At 36.5% G+C, this 13467-nt stretch overlaps 1 long non-coding RNA gene across 1 annotated transcript; it reads right to left on the bottom strand.

The window, feature by feature from the left end:
• Nucleotides 1–6499: 6499 nt before the first annotated feature.
• On the bottom strand, nucleotides 6500–13095 carry LOC309627989. The gene is made up of 2 exons (XR_014244092.1): nucleotides 10497–13095; nucleotides 6500–10354 (listed from the first exon to the last, which is right to left on the bottom strand). It is a non-coding gene; the product is annotated as an uncharacterized lncRNA (long non-coding RNA).
• Nucleotides 13096–13467: the final 372 nt, after the last annotated feature.

The raw sequence follows: 13467 nt of genomic DNA, 5'->3' as shown, positions 1-13467 counted from the left end.
GACAATATGCCCACTGTCTGTTCATCAAGAACCACTTAAACTGATGTAAGCTCAACAGGGAACTTAAAAACAATCTAGATTCTAGAACTGGCACTTTCGAAGAGTATCCAGCTTCACATGTAGAACGTCCAAAGATAAGATGCAAACACAAGCTTGATTTCAGCAAACATCATAATAAAACAGTGAGATGATTCAGAGCCCAAGAAGGCTTCGGGTGGCAAGTAGTAGTAAAGGCATTGGAGAAGGCAAGAGTGATTTAATTTGAGTGATCCATCCATTCAGCACAAGTGAAAGAAAGTTGGTCAAAGATAGGTGAGGTCTCGGGGCCTCACTGAGCAGGCTGGGATACAGGGCTGGGTGAATGTCAGGCAAGAAGCTGAAACCTGACTAGTGACGTAGAATGAACCAGTAGAGTAGGATGAGAGCTTTCTCTGTCACTCTAGACTGTGCCAGAGGATAACTTCTGTGGCTGAAGACACCGCACATAAACTTCCTTGGGAAGTGAGTGGTGCTGAGACTGGTAGAGAAAGGCATCAATAATGATTGAGGACAAGGGGGAGTTGGGGGTCATCATTGATCAAAGTTTCACTCTCTTCATAATTAATGATTAGTTGCCAGATCCTAATTTATCCCCTGAGTCTATATGAAATCAATTCTGAAGCTGTAATTACTGGGAGAAAGTAATTTTTAAATATTTAAATACCATTTAAAAAATTTTAAATAGCAACTGTAAAAAGCATTACTATCATTGTCATCTAGTATCTGAAAGAAAAGCTTTCCCTTTGGGGCTGGCAATCCTTTTCTCTCTCTGTGATTGTGTATCTTCTTTCAAAAGTACTAAGAATATTTTTTCCCACAGTAAAATATATTCAAGCCAGCTTAGAATTTATATGGGGTGTGGTAATTTTTACAGTAACCTGTCACTCACTAATTCATTTATCCATCCATCCAAACAGTCCAACTACAAACATTTTTTGAGCATTTTTTGGTGTTAGGCACACATCTAAATATGGGGCGTGCAAATGTAAAAGACCTCAGTTAGATCATAGAATCTTAGGGATATGATAATTAATTATGACAATGTTAATTCATGCCATTTGCAACACATTGCAGATAACCATGCCAAAGGCACAATATTTCAGTTAAAATTTGAAGAATTACTGACGTTTCACTGGATGAAAACATGGATTTTAGGACATAACAGTCAGAACCAGCAGGGAATACAGAGGTGTGAAAGAATGTCATGATGAGAAAAAAGGAATACAGTTGACAAAAGCAGTTGGAGCTAAGCCTAGGAAGATGGGCAGGAGCAAGTTTGTGAATATTCTTATTTGGCAGGCTAAGAGATGGAGATTTTAACTTTTCAGCAGAGGACTTACAGCAATGGAGTGACTTGACCACGTTCGTGTTGTAGAAAGATAACTCTGAAAGTAGAGTGGAAGATTTATTAGACTTGAGACAGAGACCAGGAGAGACTGATTAGCTGGTTATTGCAGTAGTGAATGTGACAAGTGATGATGGCCTGAACTGAAGGAGTGACAGTGGGATGGAGAGAAGAGAGTTGGTCTGAGATATGTTTAGGTGGTAGGAGTAAATGGATTTGGGAATTGGGTTGGTTTTATATGAAGATGTTAGCAACTGAGGAATCCTGGGCCAGTGTTCCGAGTCTGCTTTTAGATCAACATGATCTACCTGTGAATAGTTTGGCAGTTGTTATCAGCCACAAACCATGGACATTTCCCTACCATTATCAACTATCACTCAGGAATTTCTGGTTATTTTTGCCACAAGTGTTTTATCTTATTCTGTTTTATTTTCTTAGCTTTGACTTAAGGTATTCATTTGGCCCTAGGCTCACCACTCTTTTTCTCTTGACTATCTGGAGACAGGACTGCTGATCTCTCCCTCGTTTCTTGGACTCAAATTCTAACATGGATATACCTTATCTATTTAAATAGATAAACAGCAGTCCTTATGGCAAGTTTTTATATTGGATGAGTGGATTAATGGAGATCCTTTAATTTATAAGAGAATATCCAGTTGTAGATGTCTAGTACCAATTACATATTCATCTGGTAGCTCAAGAATCAGGACCGGGCAAAATGCAAGTATGAGTATTCTCAAGTTTTATTTGGCCATTGAATTCATGAGAATAAATATGACCTTGAGAGGGAAATGTATAGAATAACAGAAGGTCAAAGATAGAAGTTAGGAAACAAAGTACTTTAGTGCTGAGTGAAGAGGTAGGGTTAAATGAAGGGAAAAGAGGGAATTGGTAATAGACTTAGGAAGAGAACGATATTCTGAGTTCAAGAGGGGAAAAAAACATTCTTAAGAAAACAACAGTGGCAAATACCTCTGAGAGATCAAGCAAAATAGTAAATTTAAAATGCCCACCAGGACCTAATGAAACTTAAAAGCTTTTGCACAGCAAAGGAAAACATAAACAAGACAAAAAGACAACCCTCAGAATGGGAGAAAATATTTGCACATGAAGCAACTGACAAAGGATTACAAAATATACAAGCAGCTCATGCAGCTCAATATCAAAAAAACAAACAACCCAATCCAAAAATTGGCAGAAGACCTAAATAGACATTCCTCCAAAGTAGACATACAGATTGCCAACAAACACATGAAAGAATGCTCAACATCATTAATCATTAGAGAAATGCAAATCAAAACTACAATGCGATATTGTCTCACACTGGTCAGAATGGCCATCATCAAAAATTCTAGAAACAATAAATGCTGGAGAGGGTGTGGAGAAAAGGGAACCTTCTTGCACTGTTGGTAGGAATGTAAATTGATACAGCCACTATGGAGAACAGTATGGAGGTTCCTTAAAAAACTAAAAATAGAACTACCATACGACCCAGCAATCCCACTACTGGGCATATACCCTGAGAAAACCATAATTCAAAAGGAGTCATGTACCACAATGTTCACTGCAGCTCTATTTACAATAGCCAGGACATGGAAGCAACCTAAGTGTCAATCAACAGATGAATGGATAAAGAAGATGTGGCACATATATACAATGGAATATTACACAGCCATAAAAAGAAACAAAATTGAGTTATTTGTAGTGAGGTGGATGGACCTAGAGACTGTCATACAGAGTGAAGTAAGTCAGAAAGAGAAAAACAAATACCGTATGCTAACACATATATATGGAATCTAAAAAAAAAAAGAAGGTTCTTAAGAACCTAGGGGCAGGACAGGAATAAAGACGCAGATGTAGAGAATGGACTTGAGGACACAGGGTGGGGGAAGGGTAAGCTGGGACTAAGTGAGAGTGTGGCATGGACATATATACACTACCAAATGTAAAATAGATAGCTAGTGGGAAGCAGCCGCATAGCACAGGGAGATCAGCTCGGTGCTTTGTGACCACCTAGAGGGGTGGGATAAGGAGGATGGGAGGGAGACGCAAGAGGGAGCAGATATGGGGATATATGTATATGTATAGCTGATTCACTTTGTTATAAAACAGAAACTAACACACTATTGTGAAGCAATTATACTCCAATAAAGATGTTTAAAACAATAATAAATAAAAATAAAATCTAAACAAAGTGTTTGCACATAAAAAAATAAAATAAAAAAATAAAATGCCCACCAGATTCTGAACCTAAGAAGTACCTAGCTATAATATTAAAATAATTTTATTAAGTAATGAAGGCAGAAGTCATCTCTGGATTAAGAAGGGAATGGTAAGTGAGAAAGTGAAAAAAAATAATTTTAGTCTGTTCTTTGAAGGACTTGGGCAGTAAGGTGAATTACAGAGCAAGGATTATATACTCTGGGAAGAATATATGGCAAAGAAAATATATTTAAATGGGAAAGAATAAATATGTTTAATATGCTGAGAAGAAAATTGCGAAGTCCCAACAGAAAGGGGGTATCATCAATCAAGCAGGGTCCCAGATGGAGCAGTGGTGAATGAGATTGTTAACATAGATGGAGCTGTCTGTCTTGGAGGTGAGGTGGGGCATCTAATTTGAGACATAATGGAAGGAAGAAAGAATAGGTGTGGGGGAAAATAGTAGGTTGGTAGATAGTAGATAGATGAGTTTGAACGTGGTAAGAGGAAAGTTGATGGAGTTTATGTTTCGTAGCCTATTAGATTCTCAGAGGAGTATGAGGCAAAATAATTTTCTGGGACTGAGGGTAACAGACTGAGATAGGGTTGTAAAAATATAATAAGGACTTAGAATAACTAAAAGAAGGTACAAAGGGAACAGCCTAGAAAGCAGTAAAAGGAATCTCAAGCTTTATTGGAATTGTTTAGTTGAGGCCAGATATGTTTTTATTGCATCAAGTTTAATAGCATAGTTGCAGAAGCGTTCCTGTTAGTTGGCTAGGTCTTAGGGTAGGAATTAGCAGTGAATTCTTCATAAGGACAGAGAAAAAGAAGAAAGGAAAGGGGCAATTAACCTTTATTTAGCCTTTATATCTACTGATCAACTTTACACACATTATCTCATTTAATCATCACAGAATGTTCAGAGGCAGACATTATTTCCATTTTACTGAAGAAGAATCTAAAGTTGAGAAATTATAGTGCCTTAGAGAAGGTCACAAGTTCCAAATGGCAGACACAGGATTTTAACCTGTATATGTCTTATTTTACATTCAGTGCCCTTTGAACTAAATTATGCTAGGTAGGAATTAGGAATTATCTGAAGTCATTAACCAGTGGGTCTAGATAGAGTGAAGAAAGCAGATGAAACATAGACAGGGCTTTTGAAGGAATAGAATAGAGTAGGGTCAAGAGAAAGGGTAATTAAACGTTATTGAATAATTGGTGCATTTAGTGCATAGCCATAGAGGATGTAAAAGAAGAGAAGGATATAGCCAGAAAGTAGAAATTGGAAGGTCGAGAATCCAAAGGTGAAGAACATCCAAGTGATAGAGAATCCTAATGTGAGGTCCTAAGAGTCCTTCCTTACCGTAAAGGTGAATTATTCTGGATTCCAAGGAACAGTGATATTAGGACATTGATTAAGTTAACCAGTTAACCATGTGAAAGCTGAAATGGTCCTAAAATGAAAGGACTTAGGTTGGCAAAGAAGAGGATGAACCTCATGATTAAGGTACCAGAAAGACAACGGTAAAAATTCTCACTCTGCCACTTTTATTTATTTATTTATTATTTTTGGCTGCTTTGGGTCTTGGTTGCTGTGCGCAGGCTTTCTCTAGTTGCGGTGAGCAGGGGCTATTCTTCGTTGTGGTACGCGGGCTTCTCATTGCAGTAGCTTCTCTTGTTTAGGAGCACGGGCTCTAGGCGCATGGGCTTCAGTAGTTGTGGCTCATGGGCTCTAGAGCGCAGGCTCAGTAGTTGTGGTGCACGGGCTTAGTTGCTCCACGGCATGTGGGATCTTCCCAGACCAGGGCTCGAACCCGTGTCCCCTGCATTAGCAGGCGGATTCTTAACCGGTGCGCCACCAGGGAAGCCCTCTGCCACTTTTAGATGCCACCTTTGGAAACTTGAAATCTTCTCTAAGTATTGAGAGACAAGAACCTCAGGAACAGATGGAGAAGAAGGGTTTTATTTTATGATTTGTTTTTAACCAGCCTTTACTTTCAATCAAATTTCTACTCCCAGTTAATCTTTCATTAAACCCATAAAATTACACTTTTTTGTAATCTTTTAATATGTTTTGTCTAAACCTGGAAACCTTTTTTTTTTTCTTTTCAACACTAATAAGTGACTTTTAAATCTCTTTAGTTCACTTTAGGTAACAGTGATTAAAGCAGGATGGCTTCAGTGGAAAATTGGAAAATCTCCTTGCTCTGTTGTCTTGCCCCTCCCAATTTATTTTGAAGTACAGAATAATGGAATAGATTAATCCTGCTCAATTTATAGTGCTGCATTATTAACCAAAACTGCTTTTTTAAGTCTGTTTATGTTTCAACAAACCATAGATAAATGGTTTTACTATAGGGGATTTATGCTAAGTCAAATTACTGGGAAGGAATAAAATCTCTATGCTTCTAATTACAGCACTTCCCATTATTATTAGAGAAGAAGATGATTTCTCTAGTGGGTGCCAAGGATATGAAAAGCATTTTTATTCTTTCTTTAACAGAATCAGAAAAGGAAAATGCTAAAACCAATCATAAAGGTCCATAAGTGACCTAAGCACAAGTTCCTGTGTAGAAGAATGAGCCCCAATACCACAGATCGGTTGGTTACCTCCCACTGTGTGCTACTCTTTCAGTGCCATCATACATAACTTTAATGTAGTTATTTTTTCATCATCATCACCTGTTAGTGTCTTCTGGATGTCATCTCTGGCCAGAAGAACTAATACTAAAACTAATAATGTAAAATAGGGTGTTACAATATTATTTGGTAACTGGCACTTATAAATGGGAGAAAAGTTTTATCTTTTACAGTCAGAGAACACATTAACAGCATCTTTCCTTAGACAAAAAGGACGCTCTTAATCTCCAACCTATTAATAATTCTCATGTATGCCCTATAGGTTCATTTTGTCCTTTGAATTTACTCTTTTTTTTTTTTTTACTTAGCCTTATTCAGTATATTTTCTAAAGGTGCTATAGTGGACCATTTACATCACTATCCTTGAAAATACTGCTCTTTCAGATTTTGTTTAGATTCCTTTTGTGTTGCTCGTGACTAGGTGGGATGGAAAGGAAGCAAGTTGGTGGTGAATTAATGAGCATAAAGGTAAATTTGGAGACTTAAAATTTTGTATTATTGCAAAAGACAATGAGGATAAAAATCAACACTTTGGGTTGATAAATATATAAAATAAAATTTTAATTTCAAACCTGTGTAACCATTGTGGGGCACTCTTGAGTATGGAATGGAGCAAAGTCAATAATTAAGCCAGGACAACAGAATTAATCCAGGATTGTCCTAGGCAAACCAAATGCATGGGAACTCTGCTTTTATGCCCTGTACACCATTTCATGCTATTTTATGGTTATTTATGATGCTGCCTTATCTGTTTTTGGTCAGTTGAAAGCTTCCTGAATGTGATGTTATTTCTCTCTGCATGCCATTGTATTTTCCACAGTGATTTGCATGTAGTACATCGTCAGTACATCTTTTCCCAATAAATGATGAATATTTGAAATAGGAATTAGCATCCTCTACCACAATGTGACCAGCATGGCACACAGCAACTTCAGTTTCACATGAAAGACATTTTTCTGATGTCCTGCCTCTTTCCTTTGTATGATAATCCTGTTAGAAATCTTATTATCCTCCAGAACTCCATCCTAATTTTTTATCTTAAGCTCACTTAAAAGTAATATTTTTGTATTTTGTTATCTGTAATTAGATATATATTCTACTTGGCTTCCACTTGTTGAATGTATGAGGTCTTGTCCCAAATTCACCCAGTTTATACAAGATCAAATCCTTGGTAATCTCTCTAAAATACTTTCAGTCTCTTCTCTCAGCTATAACTGATTCAATTTACAGAGCAGTTACAAGTGAAGGAATACTTATTTTTCAATTACATTTGGACCTGTCATGGAATTCTAGAACTTTAGATGGAAAAAATTCACTTAAATATTACTTAAGTCAACTATCTCACTTTTGGATGTTAAGATCCTGATAATTAAAATTACTTACCCTAGGTCAAATAGTGGTAGAACAGAGACTTACATCAGTAAATCCTTTACATTTATATTTTAAATCTTTATATGTGGATTGTAAAGATTTCCTATTTAGAAAAAAAATAATCCTTTTGGATAGTGTATCCCCTGCAATGATCAAAAGTTTGCCTATAGTGGTTTAATCAAACAAAAGCCTATGTGTCATAGATAAATAAAAGTCTAAGACAAGTGATATAGTGATGATACAGGAGCTTTAAAACATCAATATTTCAGGCTTCTACTGTCTTTCTTCCTGTCTGTCCATAGCCTGTAGTTTAATTCTCCTGATTTTCCCATAATCTCAAAGAAGCTACCCAATTTACACATTTCCATCCAATTTTTAGACAGGGAAGAAGAAGAAAGTACAGTATGTATATTTGGAAGGCAAAACATTCCCAGAAGTCTCTAGGAGACTTGAATCTCATTGGCCACCATGGATGTGAGAAAGGGTGGGACATGTAGGCTGTTTCTTTTTAAACTGATACATTACCACTCAAAAAACCCTACAATATTTTTCTAATAAGGAAAAAGAATAATTGAGTGTTCAGTAGGCATCTAGCAGTGGGCTTAAGTAGGAAGGGAATTTATAAAATTATCTGAGTATATCTAGGAAGATCAGAGAGTCTGACTCAAACCATGGGACTAGGAGTGACACCCAAGCAAGCCTCACTGTCATTCTGGTACAAACACCATTCCTACTACTTGACACCAACATCTCACCATGCCAGGACTTGATAATTATCCACTCTACACTTGCTTTCCCCAAGGAGCTAGACTTACAACTTATTTTCCTGCAAACATTCTTTTTCATATTGATTATTTGCAAAACTTGTATCCCTGATGGTTTAACTTAATGAATTCAGTCAAATTTGGTTGATAATGACTGAAGATGATCTGAAGCTATGTTGATATGTTACCACTTTTTCTGACAATTTTACATCCACAGGTCCTTCTGTGGTTTTATGCAAGGGGAAACTAGTGATGTGGAGAGTTTAGGTTCCACTGCAAGGCTTTAGTATAGACATGTTTTAGGAGACATAGTCTTTGCTAAAGTGTCTGAAAGAACATTAAGCAGGGAGTTAACCTCGGTCATGTGATTTATCATAGGGAGAGAGCACATGATTTTGGTTTTTGGAGTCAGAAATTTCAGATTAACATCCAGCCACTATAACTACTGTAATGTGACCTTGTACAAGTGTCTTCAACCAGTGTTTCAGAGGTAAAATGAGGGAAAGGAAGTCTTCCTTAATAGGCTACTCTGAAAGTTAGAAACAACTATGTGTGTGATGACACTGTCATAAACTGTAAAGGGCTATGCACCCTTTACGTGCTAGATTTTATTAGTAAAAGATAAAAATATGTAAACTGAAAACAGGTGCTGACCTTCCTTTAAAGAACAGCTCTGTCAGGGCCATGAGCTTTGTTTTAAACATTTGCATGCTCCCCTTGCTGCCTCTGCTGAAATCACTTAAACATTTCTGGATTTCAACTTCTTCATTAGTAACAGAGAGAATTACTTGCTTTTTGTTATCACAAGAAGGATGTGGTGTAGATGTTTAAGAATCCAAAAAAAAAAAAAAAAGAAAAATTTACTGGTCTCCTAGGAGTTGCATAGGAAAATGTGTTTACAGTGGAGAAGAGCATAACCCTAGGAGAATGGAACCAACGTACCTCGTCAAATCATAGAGATCAAAAACATACACTGGACATACATTTATAAGACACTGATGAAAGAAATTGAAGACAACACAAACAGATGGAAAGACATACTGTGTTCATGGATTGAAAGAATTAATACTGTTAAAATTTCCATACTACTCAAGGCAATCTGCAGATTCAGTGCAATCCCTATCAAAATGACATTTTTCACAGAACTAGAACAAATAATTCTAAAAGTTGTACTGAAACACAAAAGACCTCCAATAGCCAAGACAGTTTTGAGAAAAAAGAACAAAGCTGGAGGTATCATGCTTCCTGGTTTCAAGCTATACTATAAAGCTACTATCACCAAAACAGTATGGCACTGGCACAAAAAAAGACATATAGGTCAGTGGAACAGAATAGAGAGCCTAGAAATAAGCCCACACTTACATGGGCAGTTAATCTATGACAAAGGAGGCAAGAATATACAGTGAGGAAAAGACAGCCTCTTCAATAAATGGTGTTGGGAAAACTGGATGGCTACATGCAAAAGAATCAAACTGGACTTCTCTCTCACGTCATGCACAAAAATAAATTCAAATGGATTAAAGACATACATTGAAGACCTGAAACCATAAAACTTCTAGAAGAAAACATAGGCAGTACTCTTTTTGACATTGGTCTGAGTAATATTTTTTGGGATGTCTCCACAGGCAAGAGAAGCAAAAGCAAAAATAAACAAATGGGACTACATCAAACTAAAAAGCTTTTGCACAGTAAAGAAAACTACCAGCAAAACAAAAAGGTCACCCACTGAATGGGATAAGATATTTGCAAAGATATATCTGATAAGGTGTTAATATCCAAAACATAAAAAACTCATACGACTCAACATCAAAAAAAAAACAACCAACCTGTTTTTAAAATGGGCAGGGGATCTGAATAGACATTTTTCCAAAGAAGACATACAGATGGGCAACAGGCACATGAAAAGATACTCAACATCACTATTGCTCAAGATCACTAATTGTCAGGGAAATGCAAATAAAAGCCACAATAAAATATTACCTTATACCTGTTAGAATGGCTATTAACAGAAAGACAATAAATTACAAGTATTGCCAAGGATGTGGAGAAAAGGGAACCCTCTTGCACTGTTGGTGGGAATGTAAATTGATACAGCCACTATGGAGAACAGTATGGAGGTTCTGTTATACCTGTTAGAATGGCTACTAACAGAAAGACAAGAAATTACAAGTATTGGCGAGAATGTGGAGAAAAGGGAACCCTCTTGCACTGTTGGTGGGAAAGTAAATTGATACAGCCACTATGGAGAACAGTATGGAGGTTCCTTAAAAAACTAAAAATAGAATTACCATATGACCCAGCAATCCCACTACTGGGTATTTATCCAAAGAAACAAAAACATTAACTCGAAAAGATATATGCACCCCTATGTTTACTGCAGCATTATTTACAGTAGCCAAGATAGCTACCCAGGTGCCCATCAATAGGTCAGTGGATAAAGAAGATGTGATATGTAGATATATAATGAAATGTTACTCAGACATAAAAAGTATGAAATCTTGTCATTTGTGACAACATGGATGTACCTTGTAGGTATTATGCAAAGTCAGATAAGTCAGAGAAAAACAAATACTGTGTGATTTCACTTATGTGTGGAATATAAACAACAAAACAAATGAACAAATATAACAAAACAGAAACAGGGTTATAGATACAGAGAGCAAACAGGTGGTTGCCAGAGGAGTGGGGAGGAGGAAAAAAAATAGGTGAAGCAGATTAAGAGGTATAAACCTCCAGTTGCAAAATAAATGAGCCATAAGTATGAAATATACAGTGTGGGGAATATAGTCGATAACTGTAATATCTTTGTATGGTGACGTATCACAACTAGACTTATTGTGATCATTTTGAAATGTATAGAAACATCAAATCACTGTTGTATAACAGGAACTAACATAGCTTTGTAGGTCAATTGTACTTCAAAAACAAACAAACTCATGAAAAAGAGATCAGATTTGTGGGGGATCAGAAGGGGAGTGGGGGAGGAGGAATTGGATGAAGGCAGTCAAAAGGAACAAACTTCCAGTTATAAGATAAATAAGTACTAGGGATGTAATGTATAACATGATAAATATAATTAACACGGCAGTGTGTTATATATAAAAGCTTTTAAGAGAGTAATTCCTAAGAGTTCTTATCACACAAAAAATTTCTATTTAATTCTGTATCTCTGTGAGATGATGGATGTTCACTAAACTTATTGTGATGATCATTTATTGATAAATCTAAGTCAGATCATCGTGCTGTACACCTTAAACTTACACAGTGCTGTATGTCAATTATATCTCAGTATAACTGGAAGGAAAAAAACATACACTGGAAAGAATTGAGGTGAGAGACTGGAAAAGGGAAAATTCTGTAGGACCTTAAAGGGCAGAATCATTGGCTTTAGTATCAAGTCAAGGAAAATGGCACTAGCGCAGAGCAGTGTCTCCCTCTATATATTGCAGGCAGGGGTTTCCAAAACTCATTAAAGGAATCTCATAACTTTCATTTGGCTGCATTCAGTTGCAAGTTTCCAGAGAAAATAGGCTCTCTTTATTGTCTCATACTGTCTTCTTTGGATGGCTTTTCACATTTCCTCCTTCAGCATCAGTATACCTAATTCATAAAATGAAGGTCATATTTAAAGGGAAAGTGGTCAGTGTAGGGGAAGGCAGGGTGTGTCATGGTACCATCTTGCCAAACATCACAGCTTCTGTTTCGTTCTGCTCCTCACTCACCACAATTTTAGAAGCTCAATATCATTAGATTCTCTTTGGATCTATTAGATCAAAGTCTGAGCTTTTGGGACACTAGCATGTCTTGGGACTTTGTGTGACTCAATGCAGGAGAACCTTTGTCACATATTATGGCAAACAATTGATTGGATGGGGATGCTTTCTGTTGATTTGAGAAGACTACAGTGTCAGAAGTTAATTGTGAGCTGCCTGATGTTTTTATAGCTCTACAGACAGAAAGAGGACTGGCAATAATTTATTTGTTGTATGCTATCTTTTGTTGAATGCCTACTGTGTATATATCATGGTGTGAAAACTATTAAATACACTATCTTTTAAAATTCTCCTTACAATTCTATAATGCAGTTAATGCCCTTTTACAGATGAGGAAGCTGAGACCCAAAGAAGATAAGTAACTCACCCAAAGTTATACAAATAGTACACAGTGAAACCAGGGTTTAAACTCATGTTTGGATGACACCAATGTTTTTGTAGCTAATGACCACATTATTCTTCTTATTCTGCTATTTAGAATATCTTTTCCATCAACCATTAAAATTAAAGCAAAAAAAAAAAAAAATCAAATACTTTCAGGAAGGTGTACCAGTCTCCTTGAAGACAGACAACACTTTTCTATATTTCTGGTGAAAGTATGCCATCAAACAAACAAACAATGAAAAAAAAACCACTGGTATGTAGGTAAATTCAGTTACTGATTGAGATTAGAAAACAGAGTAAGTAGATTTAGCTATAGATTCAACTAACAACATTTAATTTATTTGCTCTTATGAACTTAGTAATCTAACCTCAATAATTGAAAACAGTCTTTTCACAGAAGGAGTCTTGGTAGGAGGGCAATATATTGGCACAAGAGAGATTTGGCATTTACAGCACCCACATAAAAAAGAGGGTGGTAAAAGTGAAAAAAAGGCAGAAGCAAAGAAAATATTTCAAAGTATTCCTATGTCTGTTTCATGAAAGAAAGCACTGCTCATCACACCAACAAAACACTTTTAATTAGGGGGTCTGTTAATCTTCGGTATTCACCAATCTATGAACCATTCCAAATTGCATTTAGTTATAAATAAACTGAATCTTCTCAGACTTTGAATCCTCTCAACTGACTCAGGCATGATGAAGATTACCCTTAGATGTTGCTGCTTGTATCTAAGACAGATTAAAAATTCCACTACATTTTTAATCCATAATTGTTTCTAGTTTTGACTTTTCAAATATTCCCGGGGGAGTTATGACTGCTCTCTGATGTACAGAGTCTGGTGGTTTGATCAACTAGTCCCATAACGTGCATGAAGAGCAGGAGGTAGACTGCTCCATGCCACGCCCCAGAAGTAATTTGCATCATGTTTGAGGCTACCTGACA

This window comes from Balaenoptera borealis (assembly GCF_965194805.1).
Source record: "Balaenoptera borealis genome assembly, chromosome: 4".
Lineage (NCBI taxonomy): Eukaryota > Metazoa > Chordata > Mammalia > Artiodactyla > Balaenopteridae > Balaenoptera > Balaenoptera borealis.
Note: the sequence above shows the minus strand (reverse complement) of the source record. Positions and strands in the feature narration are given on the sequence as shown.